Source organism: Heterodontus francisci, chromosome 16 (genome assembly GCF_036365525.1).
Source record: "Heterodontus francisci isolate sHetFra1 chromosome 16, sHetFra1.hap1, whole genome shotgun sequence".
In the NCBI taxonomy this organism is placed as follows: Eukaryota; Metazoa; Chordata; class Chondrichthyes; order Heterodontiformes; family Heterodontidae; genus Heterodontus; species Heterodontus francisci.
In genome coordinates, this window is record NC_090386.1 from 72,981,717 (window position 1) to 73,007,355 (window position 25,639).

General features: G+C 44.7%; 1 protein-coding gene across 1 annotated transcript in view; it reads right to left on the reverse strand.

Moving 5' to 3' along the window:
- The window catches only part of ptprt (protein tyrosine phosphatase receptor type T), a 1,095,010-nt gene that overhangs the window by 124,672 nt on the left and 944,699 nt on the right, over positions 1–25,639 (reverse strand). The gene's annotated exons all lie outside the window — the stretch shown is intronic.

Sequence of the window (25,639 nt, forward strand, 5' to 3'; positions counted from 1 at the left end):
CCTCTTAACACTTCAGGGAATATTACATCGCTGTCTCTACCACATCAATTGTCACATTCTGACCACACAATATGGAGTTTATTATCCCATTCTAACCTTGCAGCTCCTGCTAAGGAGCTCACTGAATCTTTAGAAATGTGACAGAATTAGTTGTTTAAACACAAGAAATATATACTCAGCAAAAATAATAGGACTTAAAGTGGGGAAAAAAAATTAAACAGCCCTGTCATTATTATTTGGTGGAATAGTTCACTGTTAACTAATTTAAAAAATAATGGCCAGAGTTTTATGTGACGGCGGAGGCCCGCCCATTGGCAGAAAAGTTTGTGGCAAGCCCGCCTCCGATGGGCATGGAAGCCATGCAGCGATTTTGTGAGGCCTTGGGTGGGACTTCTACCCCTCTGATGCAGGAACCCCCACCTCCAAGAGCTGCTGGCCAATCAGCAGGCTGGCAGCTACTCAGTCCCAGCAGTGTCACTAGGAGCGGTAGCCATTGCTGGGACCGCACCCAGTTTCAGGAGCAGAATGGAAGCCGGCCCCAGAAATGGTGCCAGGGACAGTTGGCTGGGTCTCGGAGAAGTGGGGGTGGGGTTTGTTCAGGAGGACAGGAGGGAGGTACTCCAGCGGGGGTGGCTTGTGCTGCTTGGGGGGCCCTCTGCGGGGCATAGGGTGCCCGATCAGGAGGGCCCCCCCACCCCTGCCCACAAGGAGGACACCCGGCTCAGCTGCTAAAGTGCCCGGCCGCCACTGGTAAAATACCAGTGGTGGAGGAAGGAGGTCCTTAATTGGCTATAAATTTGCCACTTAAGGACCTCGATTGGCCTGAGATGGGCAGGCCAGTTGCCACCTCCCCTGCTGCTGGTAAAAATGGAGCAGAGGTGGGTAGGCGATGGGAATCACATCCCCTGCCTCCCACTCGATTTTACACCCCCGACCCCCTCCCCCCACATGCGTCCAGCCCGCTCCTGGAGTGGGGGGGCAGGGCGGGTGTGGGAATGTAAAAGTCCAGCCAATGTATTTCAACTTGTACATCCTTACTGCTGCATTAGTGAAGTTAATGTTTCATTAATTCAACCTATTCATTCAATCAGCAGCACCGAAAATACATTCATTGGTCATTCACATCATTTGCCTTTTGTCGGATATTGCTGACTACAAATTAGCTGCTGCATTTGACTATATAACAACAGTGACTGCAGCCCGAAAACAAAATTATTGATTATGATATGCTTTGGGGCATATTGAGGATATAAAAAGGTACTACATAAATGAAAATTCTTTCTTCACTATCAACATTAACTCTTTCCAGGTCACAAGGGGCAGGATCTTGTTCTCCCCCTGGAATCAGGTTCTGTGGCAGGGAGGCCTGAAGATGGCTCCGGATGAAGCCCGCCACGGATCTCGATGCCGTGAGGGTATGGCCCGATCCTCCCGGCGGCGGCGAGGCTCCGTGGCAGTCCCCGCGCCGCTGGACGACGGGACCACAATTAAAATATTCAAATCGATAAAATGAATGAATTAACATACACTTACCTGCGATCTTGAGAGGTCGCCGCAATCTTCAGTGCAGCAGTCAGTGCTCCCGCACCTTCAAATCCCCGTCCAGGGAAAGGTAGCGCTACACTGATGGGGAGGGGGGAGGAGGTAAGATTTTCAATGCATGAGTGTGGGGGGGGGGGGGGGGAGGGGACAGGGTCAAATACATGTCATGGGTGTAGGGGATGGTGGGAAGGGTTGAACTGTGCGGTTTGGGGGGGGGTGGTAAAGGTCAGATGTTAAAGCTAAGTGTTTTTTTGGAGGGGGAAGGGCAAATAGTTAATGTAATTGTTATTGGGGGATGGGAAAGAGGCATTACAAATTTATTTATTTAATTTTGGGGTCTATCTTTAAAAATTAAATCAGGTGGCAGGGCTGGCTGCCCTTTAAAAATGGCACCAGTGCCTGCACACAGGCAGCTGATGTCATTGCCAGGGACAGATAGCCTGTCCCCTCCACGAGATTGGGGGGTTGCAGGCTGCCCAGGCTATTTAAATGAGCCACCGCACTTAAGATCGCAGCTGCTCTTTGGCGGGCAACCCGCGTGGGTGGGCTGCCATTTTTTGAGCTCGCCGCCAACATCGGTGGTAGGCTCTTAAAATCCAGCCCAAGAGGTCTGTTTGAGCTGGCAGTCGGTGATATTGTGGTACATGTTAATTACTTCTTTTAATCGTTTATCTTTTACTCACAAAGGATCTGCTTATTTTAAAAAATGAAATCAGAATATGACACAATAGTACTGAGTTGTATTATGACAGATATGGTTCAATAAATTACTATAATTGAGAAACTTAAGTCAATTAATTGGGAGTTCTTCTAATTTGACTTTTGTCAAGGACAGCTTCCTTCCATCACTTTAGCTTTTAGCTCTGGTACTTGATCATTATAATTTACAGTTCAATTTCTTAGAAACGATAAGAAAAGATTACATTTCTGTCTCATTCTCTGCTGTAATGTTTATCATCGTCAGACCAGCAATTTTCTGTATCCGGCTTCCTTTTAAGATACTGTAGGATAGAAATTTCCATCAGCAGATTTAATTGCAGAGTGCTTGGTGAGAAAAGCAGGATGGGCAATATTCTCATTATACTATAATAATTACACTATACTTACACTATAATAACCCGCATATTTTTTGAACCTCTATTTTCGTAGCTATTTTGAATTTTCTCGCATCTCATCCTAAAAAAAAAATCATGGAACCCCCTGAAAATGCATTGAGAACCTATATAAGTTTCAGAGGTAATTTAGATAATTTATGATCATCATGTTGTACAATCTTATTGACTGAAACTGTGCTGAAAACTATAAAGAAAACAATTGAGGGAATTTATTGGTGACAATTGGGAGTATTCTTCCTATTTTCAGTCTGGCCATAGCAGTTAAAATAAGGTTATCAGCAGATTTTAATTTTTTGTCTTATGCAATGCTGTTGTAGGATGCTAATGTCAGAAAGGGGCAGGTTAGCAGAACTGCTGACTATTTCTACTTATTGTGATAGTTCCACCAACAAAGACCAGCTGGAGGTAGATCTCATCTCTATTGCAGTACACTTTGATATTTCCAGGGCATTTTTCAGGTTTTCAGTGGAGTGGGACTTCAACTATGGTTTGGATGGCAATAATTGTAGATGAAACAAAAATGCCCTACCATCCAGAGTGCACAATTCCCAAAGTAATGGCTGCACAAATCTTAGTGTTTAACTTTGTCAGTAAGGAGCAGGAAAGGTAACATACCACGATCAAAGCAGGACAGAGTTTGCCATCGGTACTGTTGATGGAATACCTGCTTCAACCTGTTTACTGTTGTGCAACCCATTTCTTCCAGTGTTTTTGCATCCAGAAGATCAAGCTCTGGGGTGTTTCTGTAATACTGTGAACAGGATGTTAGTCTGACTGGGGTGGGGTGGTGGGGGATGGGATCCGGCTAGGTGTGATAGGGGTCACCACTCCACTCCCACTGGATCTGAGTACCCCACTGGATATGAGTACCCAACTGGATGTCAACCCATTTATCCAGAAGTCAGAACACCGGTCTCCCATTCTCCTGTGATGACCAAAATTCCAATCCAAAATATTTAAAGTTTTGTTGGGACTAGAATGTCAAATTACTGCTTGGAGCAATGATATCTCCAGAAAGAGTATAGCTAACCCAAAAAGAAAAATTACGTTAACTTGTATTTCTAGTGTGCCTTTGTCGAACTAAAATGTCCTAAGGTGCTTCACGGGAGCGTTATAGAGCAAAATTTGATACTGAGCCACATAAGGAGATAGTAGGGCAGATGACAAAAAATGTGGTCAAAGAGGCTGGTTTTAAGGAGTGCCTTAAAGGAGGAAAGCGCAGTAGAGAGGTGGAGAGATTTAGGGAAGGAATTCCAGAGCTTAGAGCCTTGGCAGCTGAAAGCACGGCCACCAATGTGGAGTGATCAAAATTGGGGATGCTAAAAAGGCCAGAGATAGAAGAGCGCCGATATCTCGAGGGTTTTGGGACAGGAGGAGATTACAGAGATAGGGAGAGGTGGGGTCACGAAGGGATTTGAACACAGGGAAGAGAATTATAAAATTGAGATTGTAGCTTAACTGAAAGCCAATGTAGGCCAGGGAGCACAGGGGTGGATGGGTGAACAAGACTTGGCGAGAGTAAGGACATGTGCAGCAAAGTTTTGAATGGCCTTAAGTTTACTGTGGGTAGAATGTAGGAAGTGGCCAGGAGTGCATAGGAATAGGTAAGTCTAGAGGTAACAAGGGCATGGATGAGGGTTTCAGCAGCAGTTGAGCTGAAGCAGGAGCAGAATTGGGCAATGTTACATATGTGGAAATAGGGTGTCTTAGTGATCGTGCAGCTCTGTGGTTGGAAGCTCATCTCAGGTTCAAATATACCATTAAGATTCTGAGTAGTTCAGTTGCAGACAGTTGCCAGGGAAAGTGATGAAGCTGGTGGCTAGAAACGGCATTTTTAGTGGGAACTAAAACAATGGCTTCGATCTTCTCAATATTTAATTGGAAAAATTTCTGCTGATCCAGTAGTGGATGTCAGACAAGCAGCATGACAATTTAGAGACAGTGACGAGGTCGAGAGAGGTGTTGGTGTGGTAGAGCTGGGTGTTGTTAATGCACATGTGAAAACTGATGCTATGTTTTTGGATGACAAAGAAACTCATGATATGGTGGCAGCAGTGCGATATTTGCACTAGCTCACATGTCAATCTTAGTCCTGAGTTTGTGTTTACCAACTTTCTTTGGACATATGAGATTAATAGTAGCAAAAGCTTCCAGTTGTTTGACTTCATCAACACAATGTGTCAGGTTCACAGTGTGATATGCCTGTTCATCTTCTGGCTGAGAATCGCTCTACTCTGAGTCTTGTCTCAGGGCTATTTTGCTGTGGACGTTGTGTATGGGCTTGTGTTTACGCAGGTCTCTGGTGCTCTCCTTGCTGCTGTTGCCATGTTGCTGCGCCTGTCTTCTGTTTGTTTGTGTCCTATTGTGACTTCTGGCTGCGTCTTTGGAGCCAGATTTCTTGCATAGGCAGGCCCAGTGACTTTTGCACTGCACACCTTGCACCAGTCTTGAAATACAGGACAACTTTGCGGTGAGTGGGACAAATCACACTTACCACAGAGCTTGCTTGCTTTTGGTGACCTGGTTACTGTGCCGACATTGTCGGCTGCATCTAATGCTTGCAGATGCTGTTGTCCAGCTACAATGGCTTCGTATTTCCTGCCATCTTCTAGCAGCACATCAATGCTGTGACCTCTCTTTTTCCCCCCAAGAGGTTTTTCTGAACTGCTTCAATAGGCATTAAGACAATCACCAGCTCCATTATTCCCTCCAACAGCTCAGGGTTTCTGAAAAATCGCATTCATTGCCCTTACTACAGCATCTGCTGATGGGTTGATCTATTGATTCCTGTGGCTGTTGTCTGCAGGACATCAATTCCAGGTGATAAATTCTAAAATTAACTTTTAGCCGAAGCTGATCTTCTAGCGATTTCTATATCTTTGCGGGATAGTTCTGGTCCTCTCCAGATAAGCCAGAGATATTGATTCTGTATAACCCCTCATTTCCAACAGCAATTAGTATTTTCACAGCCTGCTTCTCTGGTTCTGCAACCGCTTGGTCTGTGAAGCCAAACTACATTCTTTGTTTAAAACGTTTGAAATCGGATAGGATATTAATGGCCATCCAGTTCATGCTGGGAAATTTGGTATCCATCCTTCTGCTGTTCTTTTTCTTTCTGCTCTGTATTTAACTTTGTTCATCACTGTACTTATTATGGCTTTTCTATTTGTGGCATAAAACCAATTTCAAAATTTGTTCTATTAACTCTGAGCTGTTCCCCCTTTAAGAAATTCTTTTCTTCAGGCTAGCTTCTTTGATGGAGTGTAGCAGGTGCTTGACAGCATTGTCTGTTTTTTCTCTTTCAGCACTTTGCTTGCATGCTTACACAGCCAGTCAATAGGCAGTTCAAGGGTTTTCCCCTTTGCTTTTTTTTGCTAGAGTTTATTTATCTTCTTCACGCTTGACTGGTATAAGGACTTTTTCAGCTTGACTGATTTAATGGTGACTCGGGGGTTTTCTGCGCTTTTTTCACTATCGGATGCTGTTTTTTCAGTTCACACGCTTTTAAGGGATTTCCCCCTTTTTTCTCTCTTGCTCATATGGAGCCTTTAGAAAATTAAGCTTTCTCTCACTCTTTTCAGTTACTAGTTTTAAAGTTTCTTCACTTGTTTGCTGTTTCGCCCATGGTCTTCAAGCTTATATCTTGTCTTTTCACCACCGCTGCCACCATATCATGAGTTTCTTTGTGTTATCTTAAGCAACACAATGAGGTACATGGATTCCAGTTCCTTGAAGATCTCTAAAAGGTTTATTAACAGCTAAACCAGCATATAAAATACAGAGCAAACGATATAGAGAGCCTTTGTTCAGGGTGTTGCTGTGCAGAGTGACTACTGCTTCCAGTCACATGACTACATTGTGGTACTTAGCTCATTATCATACTGAGATCTTAAAGGGACATCACTCTTAAAGCGATCATACAACAGACATGTGTAATAGGAGGGGGCCAAGAATAGATCCTTGGGGGGCACCGGCGGTAACGGTGCGGGATTAGGAAGAAAAGCCATTGCAGGTGATTCTCTGACTAGGATTAGATGGATAAGATGCAAACAGGTGAGTACAGTTGCACCTAGCTGGACAAAGAAATTGCGTGTTTTTTGTTAGTATGTGTGGCGTGCAATTAACCAAACTCAAAATTAGAAAACATCATTTAATTAATTCCCCTTCCTAATAAAATTGCATTTCTACATATATTGAACAGTTGAAATTGCCCAGTGGTTTACAGATTGCAGAAACTAGCTACTACATTTCTTCTACTTAAAAGTACTGTATTACAAATTAAGAGGAGACCCTCATGTAAGTAATGAAGAGATTGAACATTTTGGGGGTGAAATTTGTCTTGGGTGGTTGCACAAATGGACAATTATGAAGTCAATGAGAAAAGAAAATCATGAGGCGTGTAAAATAGGCTGCCGGTTCGTTACCATTCATTTTAGTGATAGTTTCTGATAGTTAAATATATTTGGTAGTTAGCGTGCATTAAGAAATGGGCCTACCCAAGTAAATCAAATGGCCACAGTTCCTGATTTTAATTGTAAGCATGAATCCCAGAGTATACTGACTTAAGTTTAGTTCCATTGATATTTTAAACTTCAATAATGACTGATTCCTCAATTCATTGTCAAAAACAAAAATAATTCAATAGAAGCAGGTCTTTAATAAAAGAAAGGCAAATGGAGATTTGGCTTCTTCCATTTTGAAGGGAATAGGTAGAAATGGATAAATTCACAGATTCTGCACTCCCAGGAGGGAGCTGTGCTCTAGGGAGAACGAGTTAGAGAATCAGCACTGCAGTGCTGTAGCCTTATCTTTGACCTGAGCTCCCTACGAAGACTGGGATGGTGAATTTATGCTGATGTCTAGCGCATATAAATCAGACAAAATGGATTTGAGTGATATTATGAATATTTTAGCCAGCTGCCTGTAGACTTTAATATAAGTAAGACTGGAAAAGTAAAGATAAGAAGTTGGTACGACATGCCACACTGCTGAGTGATTGGCCTCTTTCAAAGAGATTGAAGTTACTCATTTTGGTATTGGAAGAGATATTGTAATGTATGAGATCAATGTGATGAAGAGACATACTTAATCTTTCAAAAAGGCAACATCTGGCATAACTGTCATTTCCTGTTTCTGTCTTTCTTAGCGACTTGAATTTTTGAAGGAAAAAGTACAATGGTTTATATAGATTTGTGCATTTTCTTAACACCACTTACAGGAGGATTTGTTTGCTGTAATGAATCTGTTGACACAATTCTGCATATGGGTACAGTAGTTTAACATGCTTCATGATCAGACTGGTTCTGGAGGAAGGAGGGAAAGGGTTGAGCATGAATGTAGAGAAGTTATCGTTCCTTTTCTGGGGCATCGATGGATCAGGCCACTTGTGCTACAGTGAGCAGCTGAGAGAGTTCCAGGACATCTCCTGATTGAATATTGCATGCTGCACATGCTTCATGAAAGGGGAATTGTCTTCAAGGGAATAAAATATTTTGCAAATGCTTTATCTGCTTGGGACAGAAGAAGAGGCGTGCTTCATTTCTGTCTTCATATGCATATATTTTTCATTAAGCAACCAAGGTAGAAATTTTCCAATGATTTAGAGAGTAAAGGTGTCGCGTTGTGGGTCCTATACTGCCATCATGTACGCCTTCTAGAGCACTTCCATCAGCGCTGCCTCCGCAGCATCCTCAAGATCCACTGGCAGGACCACATCTCAAACATTGAAGTCCTGGAAACAGCCAACATCACCAGCATTAAGGCCATCCTCCTGCAAAGCCAACTGCGTTGGGCAGGTCATGTTGCCCGGATGGATGACAACCCCCTGCCCAAGATTGTGTTGGATGGAGAGCTGACAATGGGTAAAAGGAACAGAGGGGACCCATGTAAACGTTTCAAAGACTCCCTGAAGAAGTCCCTCTCTGTGTGCCACATCGACCATCGCCAGTGGGAAGCATAGGCCATAGCTCGTGATGCATGAAGATGCTACATCAGGTTGAGACTGAACGAAGAACCAGCATAAAAGAGAAAAGGAGCAATAGGATAGATCCAATTTCTCCCAGCAGCGACTACACCTTCACTTGTACCCACTGTGGGACAATCTGCCGGTCATGGATAGGCCTGACTAGCCACCAGCGGGCCTGCAACCGATGACTACAACCTTCCCAATATTTTCGTCCACGAAGAAATGCCAAGAGACAGAGTAGAGGTAATGCTGACTATAGTAATAAGGCATACAGATCAAAAGGGCTACGGTTCAAATTCTGGCGTGTGCTGATTTAACTGACGTGTGCAACTGGGACAAAATTGGCTTCAGTTCCCTGGGCAAGTGTGGGGATTTAGTTCATGATCTCTATCTAGTGTTGGAAGCATGTATGGACATTGGCCATAAACAGAATGGGACACTGTTATGAGACCTCCTACCTGTTCCAACAGACTGTTGTAATTCTCTAGGTTGAATTTTATGCAGGCGGGGGAACTCCGCCTCGGCCATTTGGATGACCCCTGGCTGCATTTTATGGTGCTCAGGCAATTAACTGCCTGATGCTGGGGACCCCGTCCCTTTAAGGATGGGGTGTCCACCTCCAAGAGATGCTAGCCAATCAGAGGGCCGGCAGCTCAGCAGTCTCAGCAATGCCCCAGGAGGAGTGGCCACTGCTGGAACTGCAGCAGGCCCTGGACCAGAAGCAGCATTGGAAGCCCGGAAAGGATGTAAGTGGGGCCGGCTCGGCGGGGCCAGTCAGCAGACTCCGGGGAGGGGTGAGGGTGGCTGGGTTGTGAGGACTGGGGGGAGGGTGGTGGCACAGGGGCGGCCTTTGCTGCTGGGGGCACCCCGTGGGTCACTGATTTCCCAAGCAGGAGGGCCACATCCCCACCAGCCCTCACAAAGGCCGCCCTGGAGTTACTGGTGGTGGAGGGCCCCCTGCCACTGCTAAAATGCCAGCAGTGGCGGGATGAGGCCCTTAGGTGGCCATTAATTGGTCACTTAAGCACCCCAATTAGCCTCTGGGCGGGAAGACCGTCCTCAATCTTCCCCACCCATGACTAAATTGAATGTCGTGGGAAGGCAAAGGGCACACCACCCTTCCCCCCCTCACCTTCCTCCACTATTTTATCCTTTACTATTTTATGGGCCCCCACGCCACCCTGCCCACTCCTAGAGGGCTGATAAAATTCAGCCGTTTGTTTCACCTCTCACACAAAGAAATAGTATTTTTTTTGATTGATTCATGGGATGTGGGGATTGCTGGCAAAGCCTACATTTATTGCCCATCCTTATTCCCCTTGAGAAGGCCATGGTGAGCCACCTTCTTGAACCGCTGCAGTCCTTGTGGTGTAGGTACACCCACAGTGCTATTAGGGAGGGAGTTCCAGGATTTTAACCCAGTGGCAGTCAAGGAATGGCAATATATTTCCAAGTCAGGATAGTGTGTGACTTGGAGGGGAACTTGCAGGTAGAGCAAGTTGAGGACTCCCAGGGCCACTGCCTCGATCCGACTGTATATCACTGTGCCACCACCACTGGTTGCTCTGTCCTGTCGGTGGGACAAGATATACCCAGGGATGGTGATGGAAGAGTCTGGGACATTGGCAGCAAGATATGGTTCAGTTGCTTGAATAGTCTGTGGGACAGCTCTCCCAATTTTGACACAAGTCCCCTGATGATAGGGAAAAGGACTTTGCAGGGTTGACTGGGATGGGTGTGCCTTCATCGTGTCCGGTACCTATGCCAACACTGAGTGATCCGTCTGATTTTATTCTTATTTGACTTTTCTGTATCAGTTTGATACAACTGAGTGGCTTGCCAGGCCATTTCAGAGTTGACCACATTGCTATGGGTCTGGGGTCACATTGCTCACCAGACCGGGTAAGGACAGCAAATTTACTTTCCTAAATGGCATCAGTGAACCAGCTGAGTTTTTTTTTAAGAACAATCCACTAGGTTCATGGTCATCATTGCTGAGGCTGGCTTTTCTAGATTTATTTAATTAATTGAACTTAAATTTCTCCAGCTGCTGTGGTGGGATTTAAACTCACATCTCCAGATCATTAGTCGAGGCCTCTAAATAACTAGTCCAGTAACTTTACCACTCTGCTACCATTATCCCAGTGGTAAAAGTGGAAAATTAGTTAAGGAGCTCATGATCAGCCTCGTCAACATGTATTAATTATACTCCGGTCCAATGAAAGTTCAGAGATTTTTTTTGTCCCAAAGGAGTGATGTGAAGTGAGAATGATAGATAAGTTTTCATCCTTTCATCAATTGTAAACTAAGACAGAGAACTACATTACAACTACCAGCCAATCATGTCAAAGCAGAATACAATCACAATCATTTAGAATCCCTTTTGGATGTTGTGAAGTGTACATATAATGTCATTATTTGTGTCACCCTGCTTTATTTTCAAGATATAATATTGAAGAGAATAAAGGATCACTGTGACTGAGCTGAATCTAAGTTGCTGCATAGCAACAGCTTCTGTTGCTATGCAGGGTCATACATAGAAACCAGCACTCAAAATGCTTGACAGCGATTTCTCTGGTGTGCAATTTTAGTTTAAAACCACAAAGGAAAACTGCTCACAACTATCAGACAACGTTGAATCTGAAACAGGAGATCGTTTCAGTTAAATAAAATGCAGGATATTGCTATTGCTTCACTAAAATTTTGGATGGGAGAGATATTTTGTATTGTTCTTAAAGGGGACTTGGTTCCTCATTGTCAAAGATTGGGAATTATAACATTTGATTGTAATTAATCTGCTGTTGCTAAAAGTAAACTATTCCTTTTCATTTGCCAATACAACAATTGGCCCAGAAATGCTGTGGTTTTATTTATTCGTTCATGAGATGTGAGCGCCAGTGGCAAGGCCAGCAATTATTGCCCATTCCTAATTGTCTTTGAGAAGGTGGTGGTGAGCCACCATCTTGAACCGTTGCAGTCCATGGGGTGTAGATTGTGATGGAAATCACACCTGCCAAATGGAAACATTAATTTCATCAGATAGGACACTGCTTGAAACTTTTCCACTGGACGTTACAAATAACTTGTTTAAAAAAAGCCAAAGTGACCAGCTGAAACATGCTTTTGTCAATAGTGATGATCAAAAGACATTGACAGCCTTTGACTTGGTAAGAGCCAAAACTCCCTGCCACTGCACCCCCCCCCCACCAAGTATGTCTGAAAGTTTTTGAAATCCAACAGCCCTCCAAGAAGCTGCTGTATCAAACAAAGAGATGGTCACATGACCTATCTAGTGTCATAGTGTCATACAGCACAGAAACAGGCCCTTCGGCCCATCATGTCTGTGCCAGCCATCAAGCACCTACCTATTCTAATCCCATTTTCCAGCACTTGGCCCGTAGCCTTGTATGCTATAGCGTTTCAAGTGCTCATCGAAATACTTCTCAAAGAGGGGACAGTGGTTCACCAGTTGGTGGTGCTGCAGAGGTGCCAGACAGAAATATCAATAATGGTTCATGAGATTGCAATGGCTACAGAAAACTCCACAAAGATGTGGTGGAGTACTGTAGGAATTGCCACATGTGCCAGGTTGAGGGGAACCCCAACCTGTAAGGAAATCTACACCGCCAATTCCTGTACTGGCTTTTGGGAAACCCTCCACCAGTAAGGGACCCCTGCCAAGAACAAAAGAGGACAGGAAAGCACAAGTCTGGCAGAGAGTTAGAGAGGAAGGGGACAAAAAGGACAAAGAGGTCAGGTTAAAGGATGTCCGGTAGGATTCCCAAATGAAAATCCCTAGTGTCTGGTCAGCCAACTGTAAAATGTTTGAAAAATTAGACTCCGCATCCTCCTGTGTTTTTTTAAAATTCATTCATGGGATGTGGGCGTCGCTGGCTAGGACAGCATTTACTGCCCATCACTAATTGCCCTTGAGAAGGTGGTGGTGAGCTGCCTTCTTGAACCGCTGCAGTCCATGTGGGGTAGGTACACCCACAGTGCTGTTAGGAAGGGAGTTCCAGGATTTTGACCCAGCGACAGTGAAAGAATGGCGATATAGTTCCATGTTAGGATGGTGTATGATTTGGAGGGGAACTTGCAGGTGGTGGTGTTCCCATGTATTTGCTGCCCTTGTCCTTCTAGTTGGTAGAGGTCGCGGGTTTGGAAGGTGCTGTCTGAGGAGCCTTGGTGCATTGCTGCAGTGCATCTTGTAGATGGTACACACTGCTGCCACTGTGCGACGATGGTGGAGGGAGTGAATGTTTGTAGATGGGGTGCCAATCAAGCGGGCTGCTTTGTCCTGGATGGTGTTGAGCTTCTTGAGTGTTGTTGGAGCTGCACCCATCCAGGCAAGTGGAGAGTATTCCATCACACTCCTGACTTGTGCCTTGTAGATGGTGGACAGGCTTTGGGGAGTCAGGAAGTGAGTTACTCGCCTCAGGATTCCTAGCCTCTGACTTGCTCTTGTAGCCACCATATTTATATGGCTACTCCAGTTCAGTTTCTGGTCAATGGTAGCCCCTAGGATGTTGTTAATGGGGGATTCAGTGATGGTAATGCCGTTGAATGTCAAGGGGAGATGGTTAGATTCTCTCTTGTTGGAGATGGTCATTGCCTGGCAAATGTAAATGCAGAAAAGAGAAGCATCTTACAAGGGCTGCTAACAGAATTTGCAGAAACCTGCAGGGACAAAGAAAGTCCTCAAGAGGGCAGAGAAACAGTGAGGGTGATGCCACCAAGTCGAAGTGCTGCTGGGGAGTGCAGTGGAATTTGGACAAATACCTGTAAGCAGGAATGTCCCAGAGGACAAAGGGAAGATGAGCAAAGAATCCTCCCCCACAGTCAGAAGCAAAGGGAACCATCAATACTCTGAAGTGAGCACCACTTGGATGACTCACCAGAGTACTGAAAGTGAGGTCAGAGGGATTGACCCACTGCAGACTCCCATGATCAGAGCACCAACCCAGAGCTAATTAAATCCGACAATCCCCCTGCAGACCCCAAAGGTACCCTAGACAATTATGGAAATGTACAAACATCAAACTTCCCCAAAAATCCCATGTTTATTGGGATGCCGATTCCCAGCTTATCACCAGCTGATAGTAAAATAACTTTAAATCCACTGGGCAACACATAACTATGTCAGACCTACATCAAGGGAAAAGGGGCAGTTTAAAGCAACACTGCTACAAAGAAAAGACAGCCTAAAACAATTTTTAAGATTTCTGAATGAATGATAATGAATGAGAGAAATGCATGTGTGCTTTCCTGTATTTCCTCTTCCTTCTAACTTATAAAGAAATGCTCCCCTAATATCGCATCTCATTTGGCGTGGGGTGGAGGTGTGACAGAATCACATTTGCCAAATGGAAACATATTAATTTTGTCATATGGGACACTGTTTGAAATTTTTCTCCTGGACATTGCAAATAACCTGTTTAAAAAAGCAGAACTGACCAGCTGAAAACATGGTTGCACAGTTGCATTCTGAGAAAACAAGACGAGCTGAGAGACAGTTGAATCGAGAGACAATGGGAGTGCTCACTGATTGAATTAGAGAGATGGGTTTTGTCATTAGTGATGATCAAAAGTCATCAACTGCCTTTGACTTGGTAAGAGCCAAAACTCCACTCCACCCCCCACCCCCCGCCCGAGTATGTTTAGTTTAGTTTAGTTTAGAGATACAGCACTGAAACAGGCCCTTCGGCCCACCGAGTCTGTGCCGACCATCAACCACCCATTTATACCAATCCTACACTAATTCCATATTCCTACCACATCCCCACCTGTCCCTATATTTCCCTACAACCTACCTATACTAGGGGCAATTTATAATGGCCAATTAACCTATCAACCTGCAAGTCTTTGGCATGTGGGAGGAAACCGGAGCACCCGGAGGAAACCCACGCAGCCAAGGGAGAACTTGCAAACTCCACACAGGCAGTACCCAGAATTGAACCCGGGTCGCTGGAGCTGTGAGGCTGCGGTGCTAACCACTGCGCCACTGTGCCGCCCCGAAAGTCTTGAAAGTTTTGAAATCCAACAACCCTCCAAGAAGCTGCTGTTTCAAACAAAGAGATGGTCACATGACCTACCTGCTGGTAACACTGGGGCTTTTTGAACTGTACCTCACAGAAAGGAAACAGTCTGCAACTGGACTGGCAGACGTCTCTCTCTCCAGCAAAGTCCCAAGGATCCCACGGTCGCAACTTAAGCTTCAAGACCACAGACAAAGCCTCTCTTTGGCATTCTGGTACCAGAGAAGCAAGCCTGGAATTGTGCACCTGGCCCTAACAAGGACTCCAAGATCATCGTTTCAATCAAGGACATTACCGCAAGGATACTAATAACTGTATCTGTATTCCATTTATTACAAACTCTACTTCAACCTGCCCCCCAATTATTTCTTCCCCTCTGTATCTACTTGTGTGTGTGTGTGTGTCTCTTGTATGCATGCGAGTGTGGTTGCATTGCGTATTGTAGTAATTTTAACCAGGATAGAGAGATAAGGCTAATAAACTTAGATTTTTCTTGTTTAAACCTAACAAAACCTGCCTGATTGGTTCATTTGTAATTGTAATTAGAGAGCAGTGAGCAAGGGCTCACTGAGGTGGTAAGCTAAAACAACTGTGTTTTAAAAGATAAACCCTGATACAGCCAAACCAGAGAAGGGGCAAGAGGGGAACCTGAGACTCCTTCCTCACCTGGTTGTAACAAGATACATCCACAGTGCTATTAGGGAGGGAGTTCCAGGATTTTGACCCAGCGAAGCAACAGGGATATAGTTCCAAGTCAGGATGGTGTGTGACTTGCTGGGGAACCTGCTGGTTGGGGTGAACCCAAGTGTCTGCTGCCCTTGTCCTTCTAAGTGGTTGAGGTCGTATGTTTGGAAGGTGCTGTCGAAAGAGGCTTGGTGGGTTGCTGCAGTGCTGCCAATAAGCGCCAATGGTGCAGTGAATGTTTAAGGTGGTGGATGGGGTGCTGATCAATTGGGCTGCTTTGTCCTGGATGATGTCCAGCTTCTTCTTGAGTGTTGTTGGAGCTGCACTCATCAGGCAAGTGGAGAGTATTCCATCACAATCCTGACTTGTGCCTTGTTGATGGTGGACAGGCTTTGGGGAGTCAGGAGGTGAGTTACTTGCTGCAGAATTCCCAGCCTCTGACCTGCTCTTGTAGCCCCAATATTTATGTGGCTGGTCCAGTTCAGTTTTTGGGTAATGGTAACCTTCAAGATGTTGATAGTGGGGGGATTCAGCAGTGTTAATGCCATTGAACGTCAAGGGGAAATGGTTGGATTCTCTCTATTTGGAGATGATCGTTACCAGGCACCTGAGGTGCGAATGTTACTTGCCACTGATCAGCCCTAGCCTGAATGTTGTCCAGGTCTTGCTGCATGCGGGCATGGACTGCATCAGCAAACATCCCCACTTCTGACCTTATGATGGAGGGAAGGTCGTTCATGTTTTTTTCCCAGTCTCTTGTTGTAACTTGGTGGGAGTTGGTTGTGGGGGGGCAGCCATTGGAATCCACAGGTAAATGATTAAATAGTGAAAAATAGCTGTGAACAGCTTCTCTTGGAATTCTACTGACATTCCACTGGAATTATTGTGGGAGATCAGGAGAACCCCTGCAGAATTTAAGGGCCTAGTCATTGGACACATACCTGAAACTCCAAATCCCACAGTTACAAAGCTTTCTAAACTCCAAAAATAAATAACGTTAACTTCCTTAGATCACATTGTGTGGATATACCAGACTAAAGACCTTGTTTAGTATCAGAGTCCACAACTTAGCATATCCTCTGCCTTCTGTGTGAATTTTGCCTTTAAACGTAAAAGTGGTGAAGACTGAGAAAGGGTAGTTAGACACATAGAAACTCTATTCTACATATTTTGAATCATGGAACGATTACAACACAGAAGGAGGCATTTCATCCCATTATGTCTGTGCCAGTCTCTGTAAGAACAATTCAGCTAGACCCAGTCCTCTGCCTTTCCCCTGTAGCCCTGAAAATCTTTCCTCTTCAGATAATTATCCAATTTGCTTTTGAAAGCCGTGATTGAATTTACCACCATCACACTCTCACGTAGTACATTCCAAATCCGAACCACTCGCTGCATAAACAAGTTTTTTCTCATGTCGCTTCTGGTTCTCTTGCCAATCACCTTAAATCGGTCTTCTCTGGATCTTGACACTTCTGCCAATGGGAACAGTTGCTCCCTATCTATTCTGTCCAGACTTCTCATGATTTTGAACACCTCTATCAAATCTCCTCTCAACCTTCTCTTCTTCAATGAGAACAGCCCCAGCTTTACCAATCTATCCACGTAACTGAAGTCTCTCTTATCATGTTGTGAGGAAGATGCAAAGCAGCTTCAAGGGGATTTGGACAGACTTAGTGAGTGGGCAAGAACGTGGCTGACGAAATATAATATGGAATATAATGTGGAAAAATGTGAAGTCATCATTTTGGTAGGAGGAATAGATGTGCAGAGTATTTCTTAAATGGTAAGAGATTAGAAAGTGTAGATGTACAAAGGGACCTGGGTGTCCTTGTCAATAAGTCACTGAAAGCTAACAAGCAGGTGCAGCAAGCAATTAAGAAGGCTAATGGTATGTTAGCTTTTATCGCAAGAGGATTTGAGTACAGGAGTAGTGAAGTCTTGCTTCAATTGTATAGAACCTTGGTTAGACCGCACCTGGAGTACTGTGTGCAGTTTTGGTCTCCTTACCTTAGGAAGGATATTATTGCCATAGAGGGAGTGCAACGAAGGTTCACCAGACTTGTTCCCGGGATGGCGGGACTGTCCTATGAAGAGAGATTGGGGAAACTGGGCCTGTATTCTCTAGAGTTTCAAAGAATGAGAGGTGATCTCATTGAAACCTATGAAGTACTAAAAGGGATAGACAGGGTATCTGCAGGCAAGATGTTTCCCCAGTTGGGGAGTCTAGAACCAGGGGACCCAATTTCAAAATAAGGGGGAAGCCACTTAGGACAGAGATGGGGAAAAATGTCTTTGCTCAGAGGGTTGTGAATCTTTGGAATTCTCTACCCCAGACGGCTGTGGAAACTCAGTCATTGAGTATGTTTAAAGCAGAGGTTGACAGATTTCTAAATGCCAATGACATTAAGGGATATGGGGATACTGTGGGAAAAAGGTACTGACGTGGATGATTAGCCATGATTGTATTGAAGGGCGGAGCAGTCTCAATAGACTGAATGGCCTACTCTTGTTCCTATGTCCCTATCCCCGGAACCATTCTCATAAATCTTTTCTGCATCCTCTACAATGTCTTCACATCCTTCCTAAAGTGAGGTGCCCAGAATTGGACACAATACTCCAGGTGAGGCAAACCAGTGTTTTATAAAGATTCGTCATAACTTCCCTTCTTTTGTACTCTATGCCCCTGCTTATAAAGCCCATGATCCTTAATGCCTTATTAGCTGCTTTCTCAACCTGCCCTACCACCTAATGATTTGTGCACATGAACACCCAAGTCTCTCTGCTCCTGCAGCCCCTTTAGAATTGTATCCTTTATTTGGTATTGCCTTTCCTCATTCTTCATACCAAAATGTATCACTTCACTCTTCTGTGCATTAAATTTCATATGCCATGTGTCCGCCCATTTCAACAGCTTGTCTATGCCCTCTAGAAGTCTATCTCTATCCTCTTCACAGTTCACAATATCTCCAAGTCGAGTGTCATCTGCAAATTTTGAAATTGTGTCCTGCATATGTTCATGACAGCATTGGTAGGAGTGAGAACCGCACAGTCCTTGTGGAGACGTAGTCCCGTCTTCACATTGAGGATACCCAACATCGTCTTGTGTGTCACTACCACTGTGCTAAATGGGATAGATTTTAAACAGATCTAGCAACTCAAAACTGGGCATCCATGAGGCGCTGTGGGCCATCAGCAGCAGCAGAATTGTATTCAACCACAATCTGTAACCTCATGGCCTGGCATATTCCCCACTCTACCATTATCATCAAGCCAGAGGCTCAACCCTGGTTCAGTAAAGAGTGCAGGAGGGCATGCTGCACCAGGCATACCTAAAAATGAGGTGTCAGCCTGGTGAAGCTACAATGCAGGACTACTTGCATGCCAAACAGAGGAAGCAGCATGCGATAGACAGGGCTAAGCGATCCCCACAATCAACGGATCAGATCTAAGCTCTGCAGTCCTGCCACATCCAGTCATGAATGGTGGTGGACAATTAAGAGGAGGAGGAGGCTCCATAAATATCCCCATCCTCAACAATGGGGTAGCCCAGCACATCAGTGCATAAGACAAGGCTGAAGCAACAATCTTCTGCCAGAAATGCTGAGTAGATGATCCATCTCGGCCTCCTCCTGAGGTCCCCAGCATCACAGATGCTAGTCTTCAGCCAATCTGATTCACTCCATGTAATATTAAGAAGCAGCTGAAGGCACTGGATGCTGTAAAATTTATGGGTCCTGACAACATTCCAGCACTAGTACTGAAGACTCGTGCTCCAAAACTAGCCGCGCCTCTAGCTAAGCTATTCCAGTACAGCTGCAACACTGGCATTTATGCGGTAATGTGTAAAATTGCCCAGGTATGTCCTGTGCACAAAAAGCAGGATAAATCCAACATGGCCAATTACCGCCGCATCAGTCTACTCTTAATCATCAGCAAAGTGATGGAATGGGTCATCGACAGTGCTATCAAGTGATACTTGCTCAGCAAGAACCTGCTCACTGATGCTCAGTTTGAGTTTCATCAGGGTCACTCAGCTCCTGACCTCATTACAACCTTTGTCCAAACATGGACAAAAGAGCTGAATCAAGAGGTGAGGTGAGAGTGACTGCCCTTGACGTCAAGGCAGCATTTGACCGAGTATGGTATCAAGGAGCCCTAGCAAAACTGGAGTCAATGGGAATCAGAGTAAAACTCTTCACTCGTTGGAGTTATACCTAGCACAAAGGAAGATGGTTGTGGTTGTTGGAAGTCAATCACCTCAGTCCCAGGACATCACTGCAGGAGTTCCTCAGGGTAGTGTCCTAGGCCCAACCAGCTACAGCTGCTTCATCATTGACCTTCCCTCCATCATTAGGTCAGAAGTGGGGATGTTCGCTGATGATTGCACAATGCTCAGCACCATTCACAACTCCTCAAATACTGAAGCAGCCCATATCCAGATGCAGCAAGACCTGGACAACATCCAGGCTTGGGCCGTTAACTGGCAAATAACATTTGCACCACGCAAGTGCCAGACAATGACCATCTCAAACAAGAGAGAGTCTTACCATTTCCCCTTTAATCCAAGGGCATGACTGTCTCTGAATCCCCCACTATCAACATACTGGGGGAAACTGAGCTGAAACAGCCACATAAATACTGTGGCTACAAAAGCAGGTCAGAGGCTAGAAATTCTGTGGTGAGTAACTCACCTCCTGTCTCCCCAAAGCCTGCCCACCTTCTACAGGGCACAAGTCAGGAGTGTGATGGAATACTGTCCACTTGCCAGGATGGGTGCAGCTCCAACAACACTCAAGAAGCTCGACACCATCCAGGACAAAGCAGCACACTTAATAGGCACCCCATTTACAATCTTCAACATTCACTCCCTCCACCACCAGCATAACGTGGCAGCAGTGTGTACCATCTACAAGATGCACTGCAGCAATTCACCAATGATCCTTAAACAGCACCTTCCAAACCCATGACCTCTACCAAGGGCAGCAGATGCACCACCAGCAAGTTCCCCTCCAAGCCACACGTCATCTGGACCTGGAACTACATCACTGCTCCTTCACTGTCACTGGGTAAAATCCTGGAACCCCCTTCCTAACAGCACTGTTGGTATACCTACACCCCAAGGACTGCACCAGTTCAAGAAGGCAGCTCACCATCACCTTCTCAAGGGAAATTAGGGATGGGCAATAAATGCTGGCCAACCAGCGATGCCCACCTCCCATGAACAAATATAAAAAAAAAGTCTAGGTCATTTATATAGATCAAGAAAAGCAGTGGTCCAAATATTGACCATAGGAAAATCCACTATATACCGTCCTCCAGTCCAAAAAACAACCGTTCACCACTACACTCTCTTTCTTATCAAGGCATGTGTAATTTAGTTTCCTATCATCCATTCTAATGTCTCATTTGCTGTATCTTATAACATATTTGTTTGTTGGTCACTTTTTTTGTTATTTATATATCATTAATTGAAAGACTTTACAGCCATTGAAGTGCTTTTGAAATGTAATCACTATTGCAATGTAGGAAGCACAGCAACCAATTTGTGCACAGCAAGATCCCACAAACAGGAATGTAATAGTTACGAGATAATCTGTTTTAGTGCTGTTGGTCAAGGGATAAATATTGACCAGGACACTGGGGAGAATCGTCTGCAGGTCAGGCAGCATCTGTGGTGAGAAAAACAGCGTTAACATTTCAGATCATGACCTTTAATCAGAGTCCTGATAAGCCCACCTGGTGAAAGGTCACGACCTAAAACGTTAACTCTGTTTTTCTCTCCACAGATGCTGCCTGACCTGCAGAGTAATTCCAGCATTTTCTGCCCTGCCTCATCTCATCTGCTGCTGAAACCCACATTCATGCCTTCATTATCTCTAGACTTGAGTATACTAACACACTCCTGGCTGATCTCCCACATTCTACTTTCTGTAAACTTGAGGTCATCCAAAACTTTGCTGCCCATGTCTTAACTCTCACCAAGTCCCGTTCACCATCCCCCCCTGTGCTCACTGATCTACATTGGCTCTCAGCCAAGCAAAGCTTGATTTTAAAATTCTCATCCTTGTTTTGAAATCCTTCCATGGTCTCGCCCCCTCCCCATCTCTGTAATCTTCTCCAGATCCACAATCCTCCAAAGATATCTGCGCTCATCTAATTCTGGCCTCTTGTGCATCCCTGATTTTAATTGCTCCATTATTGGTGGCGGTGACTGCAGTTGCCTAGGTCCCAAGCTCTGGAATACTCTCCCTACACCTCTCCACCTTGCTTTCCTCCTTTAAGACACTCCTTGAAACCTACCTCTTTGACCAAGCTTTTGGTCATCTGACCTAATATCTCCTTATGTGGCTCAGTGTAATACTTTGTGGTAAATTGGCCATTGTAAAAATTGCTCCTAGTGTAGGTAGGTGGTAGGAGAGTTGAGGGAAGGTGGGGATGTGAGAGGTAAAAATGGGATTAATGTAGGATTAGTATAAATGGGTGGATGATGGTCGGCGCGGACTCGGTGGACCGAAGGGCCTGTTTCGGTGCTGTATCTCTCTATGACACTATGACTCTTTAATGCTCCTGTAAAGTTCCTGGGGATGTTTTATTATGTTAAAGGCACCATATAAATATAAGTTGTTACTGTTGTTATCCAGAGTGTCACTTGCAATAGCTTCTCTTTCTGCTCCCACACCGTTACCTCTGGTATCCCACAAGGATCTATCTTTGGCCCCCTTCTATATCTCATCAACCTGCTGCCCCTCAATGACATCATCCAAAAGCACAGCGTTAGTTAACACATGTACGCTGACGACACCCAGCTCTACTTCATTAAAACTTCTCTTGACCTCCACTGTTGCTAAATTATCAGACTGCTTATCTGACACTCAGTACCAGATGTGTAGAAATTTTCTCCAATTAAATATTGGAAAAACTGAAGCCATTGTTTTCGGTCCCTGCTGTAAATTCTGTTCCCTAACTACCAACTCCATTTCCCTCCCTGGTAACAGTCTGAGACTAAACCAGAAATGCTGGAAATAGTCAGCAGGTCTGGCAGCATCCGTGGAGAGAAAAGCAGAGTTTACGTTTCAAAATGTTAACTCTACTTCTCTCTCCACGGATGCTGCCAGACCTGCTATTTCCAGCATTTCTTGTTTTTATTTCAGATTTCCAGCATCCGCAGTATTTTGCTTTTATATGAGACTAAACCAGTCTGTTCGCAACCTTGGTGTCATTTTTGACCCCGGGATGAATTTCCGGCCACATATTCGTCGCATCACTAAGACCGTTTATTTCCACCTCCGTAACATCGTCTGACTTCATCCCTGCCTCAGCTCATCTGCTGCTGAAACCCTCATTCATGCCTTTGTTATCTCTAGACTAGACTTTTCCAATGCACTCCTGGCTGGTCTCCCACACTCTACATTCCGTAAACTTGACGTCATCCAAAACTCTGTTGCCTGTGTCATAACTACAGATAGTAAGAGATTCTACAAGTGTTTAAAATGGAAAACAGTAACTCAAGTGAGCATTGGTCCTCTACAGAGTGAGTCTGGGGAATTAAAAATGGGTAACAAGGAAATGCTGGAAACATTGATAAGGTATTTTGTGTCGGTCTTCACATTAGAAGACACAAAAAACAAGTGATCTGATTGAAACATGTAAGATCCTGAGGGGACTCAACAGGGTGGATGTTGGAAGGATGTTTCCACTTACGGGCGAGACTAGAATTCGGGGACACAGTTTAAAAATAAGGGGTCTCCCATTTAAGATGGAAATGAGGAGAATTTTTTTCTCTCAGAGGGTCGTTAGTCTGTGGAATTCACTTCCTCAGAATGCAGTAGAGGCTGGGTCATTGAATATCTTCAAGGCTGAGTTAGGTAGATTCTGGATAGTCAAGGAAGTCAAGTGTTATGGGGATGGGGGGCAGACAGGAAAGTGGAATTGGGGCTACATTCAGATCAGCCATGATCTTATCAAATGGCAGAGCAGGCTTGAGGGGCTGAATGGCCTACTCCTGCTCCTAATTCGTACGTTCGTAACTCGCACCAAGTCCTGTTCACCTATCATCACCGTGCTCACTAACCAATATTGGCTCCCGGTCTAGCATCGGCTTGATTTGAAAATTCTCATCCTTATTTTCAAATCCTTCCATGGACTCTGTAATCTCCTCCAAACCCCAGAAATCTCCGAGATATCTGCACTCATCTAATTCTGGGCCCTTGAGCATCCCCGATTTTAATCGTTCCACCATTGGTGGCCGTGCCTTCAGTTGCCTAGGCCCTAAGCTCTGGAATTCCCTCCCTAAACCTCTACGTCTCTCTACCTCGCTTTCCTTCTTTAAAACACTCCTTAAATCTTACATATTTAACCAAGCTTTTGGTCATCTGCTCTAATATCTCCTCATGTGGCTCAGTCTCATAATTTGTTTTATAATGCTCCTGTGACGCATCTTGGGACGTTTTATTACACTGAAGGCACTATATAAATATAAGTTGTGTTGTTGACTGCTATCTTTCATTGCTCCTAACAGACTTGGAGTCTTTAAGTTTTAAAGATCCCTGTTCTCACTGTTTTGTTTGGTTCATAATTTAATACCAGAATCAGGCATTTATATTTTAAAAACTTACATGTCATCTACCAACAGCCTTTTCTGGAAATTAATGGATAATTTTCTAGTTTCTTGGTACAGGCAGGGAACTTTGTTTTGCAGAATCACATATCACAAATTTAGCTGCCTGCTATGCATGATTGGAAAAACCTCTGTACTGTGTCCCAAACTTTGCAGTATGTGCTCCCTGCAGGCGAGGTTCCTCACCAGCAGAGTGAAGTTGGAAAATAACCCTATAAATTTGTTTCTAAAATTATTAGTAAGGCAATGCGCTGGCAATCACCTTGCTGATTCCCAAACTTGGTTGTGCTGTGTTGTCCTTTCAAATATTCAGGATATGCCCTAATCTTTTAAAATAAATCTCCAGTGTATTTATAGTGTGGATTGATTGGTCCCATCCATCCATCAATATCAGTGACCATGCTCTGGAAGGGGTTCAAGAGTTCACCTACCTAGGCTCAACCATCACCAGTAACCTGTCTCTTGATGCAGAAATCAACAAGCGCATGGGAAAGGTGTCCGCTGTTATGTCCAGACTAGCCAAGAGGGTGTGGGAAAATGGCGCACTGACATGGAACACAAAGATACAAGTGCTTCAAGCCTGTGTCCTCAGTACCTTGCTCTACTGCAGCGAGGCCTGGATAACGTGTGTCAGCCAAGAGCGATGTCTCAACTCATTCCATCTTCGCTGCCTCCGGAGATACCTTGGCATCAGGTGGCAGGACCGTATCTCCAACGCAGAAGTCCTCGAGGTGGCCAACATCCCCAGCATATACTCCCTACTCAGCCAGCGGCGTTTGAGATGGCTTGGCCATGTGAGCCGCATGGAAGATGGCAGGATCCCCAAGGACACATTGTACAGCGAGCTTGTCACTGGTATCAGACTCACCGGCCGTCCATGTCTCTGCTTTAAAGACGTCTGCAAACGCGACATGAAGTCCTGTGACATTGACCACAAGTCGTGGGAGTCAGTTGCCAGTGATCGCCAGAGCTGACGGACAGCCATAAAGGAGGGGCTAAAGAGTGGCGAGTCAAAGAGACTTAGCAGTTGGCAGGAAAAAAGACAGAAGTGCAAGGAGAGAGCCAACTGTGTAACAGCCCCAACAACTAATTTTATCTGCAGCGCCTGTGGAAGAGTCTGTCGCTCTAGAATTGGCCTTTATAGCCACTCCAGGCGCTGCTTCAGAAACCACTGACCACCTCCAGGCACTTACCCATTGTCTCTCGAGACAAGGAGGCCAAAGAAGAAAGAAAAAGATTGGTCCCATACTGCTATCAGGGAACTAGAAGCAAGTGTGGATTGAAGACAGGGATGCAACACTGTGCTGCCAATTCTCAAGATCCCAGCAAGCACAGCTTCCTGCTGGGAGCATGGGGTGAGTTAATTTACCCTTATATGGTAGATAGCTATGAGTGAGTTACAAAGTAACTATGCATTCATTTGTCCACATTCATCTATAAATTGTGAGTCTATGTTGAGTAACTTGTGATTTTGCTAGATCCTTTATTTGAAATGCATGGAAAATGGTTTACTACATATAAATATTTTTTGTAACTATAAAAAAATTGCATTCACTAACTTGAGCGTGAAAGGCTTACCTCTTTGTTTGCAACTGCTCTAGTCACTGATCTCAGACAATGCACATTATTGATCTTGTAGCATCACCTAGTTAATGATCTGGCAGGAAGGCTTGTTTTT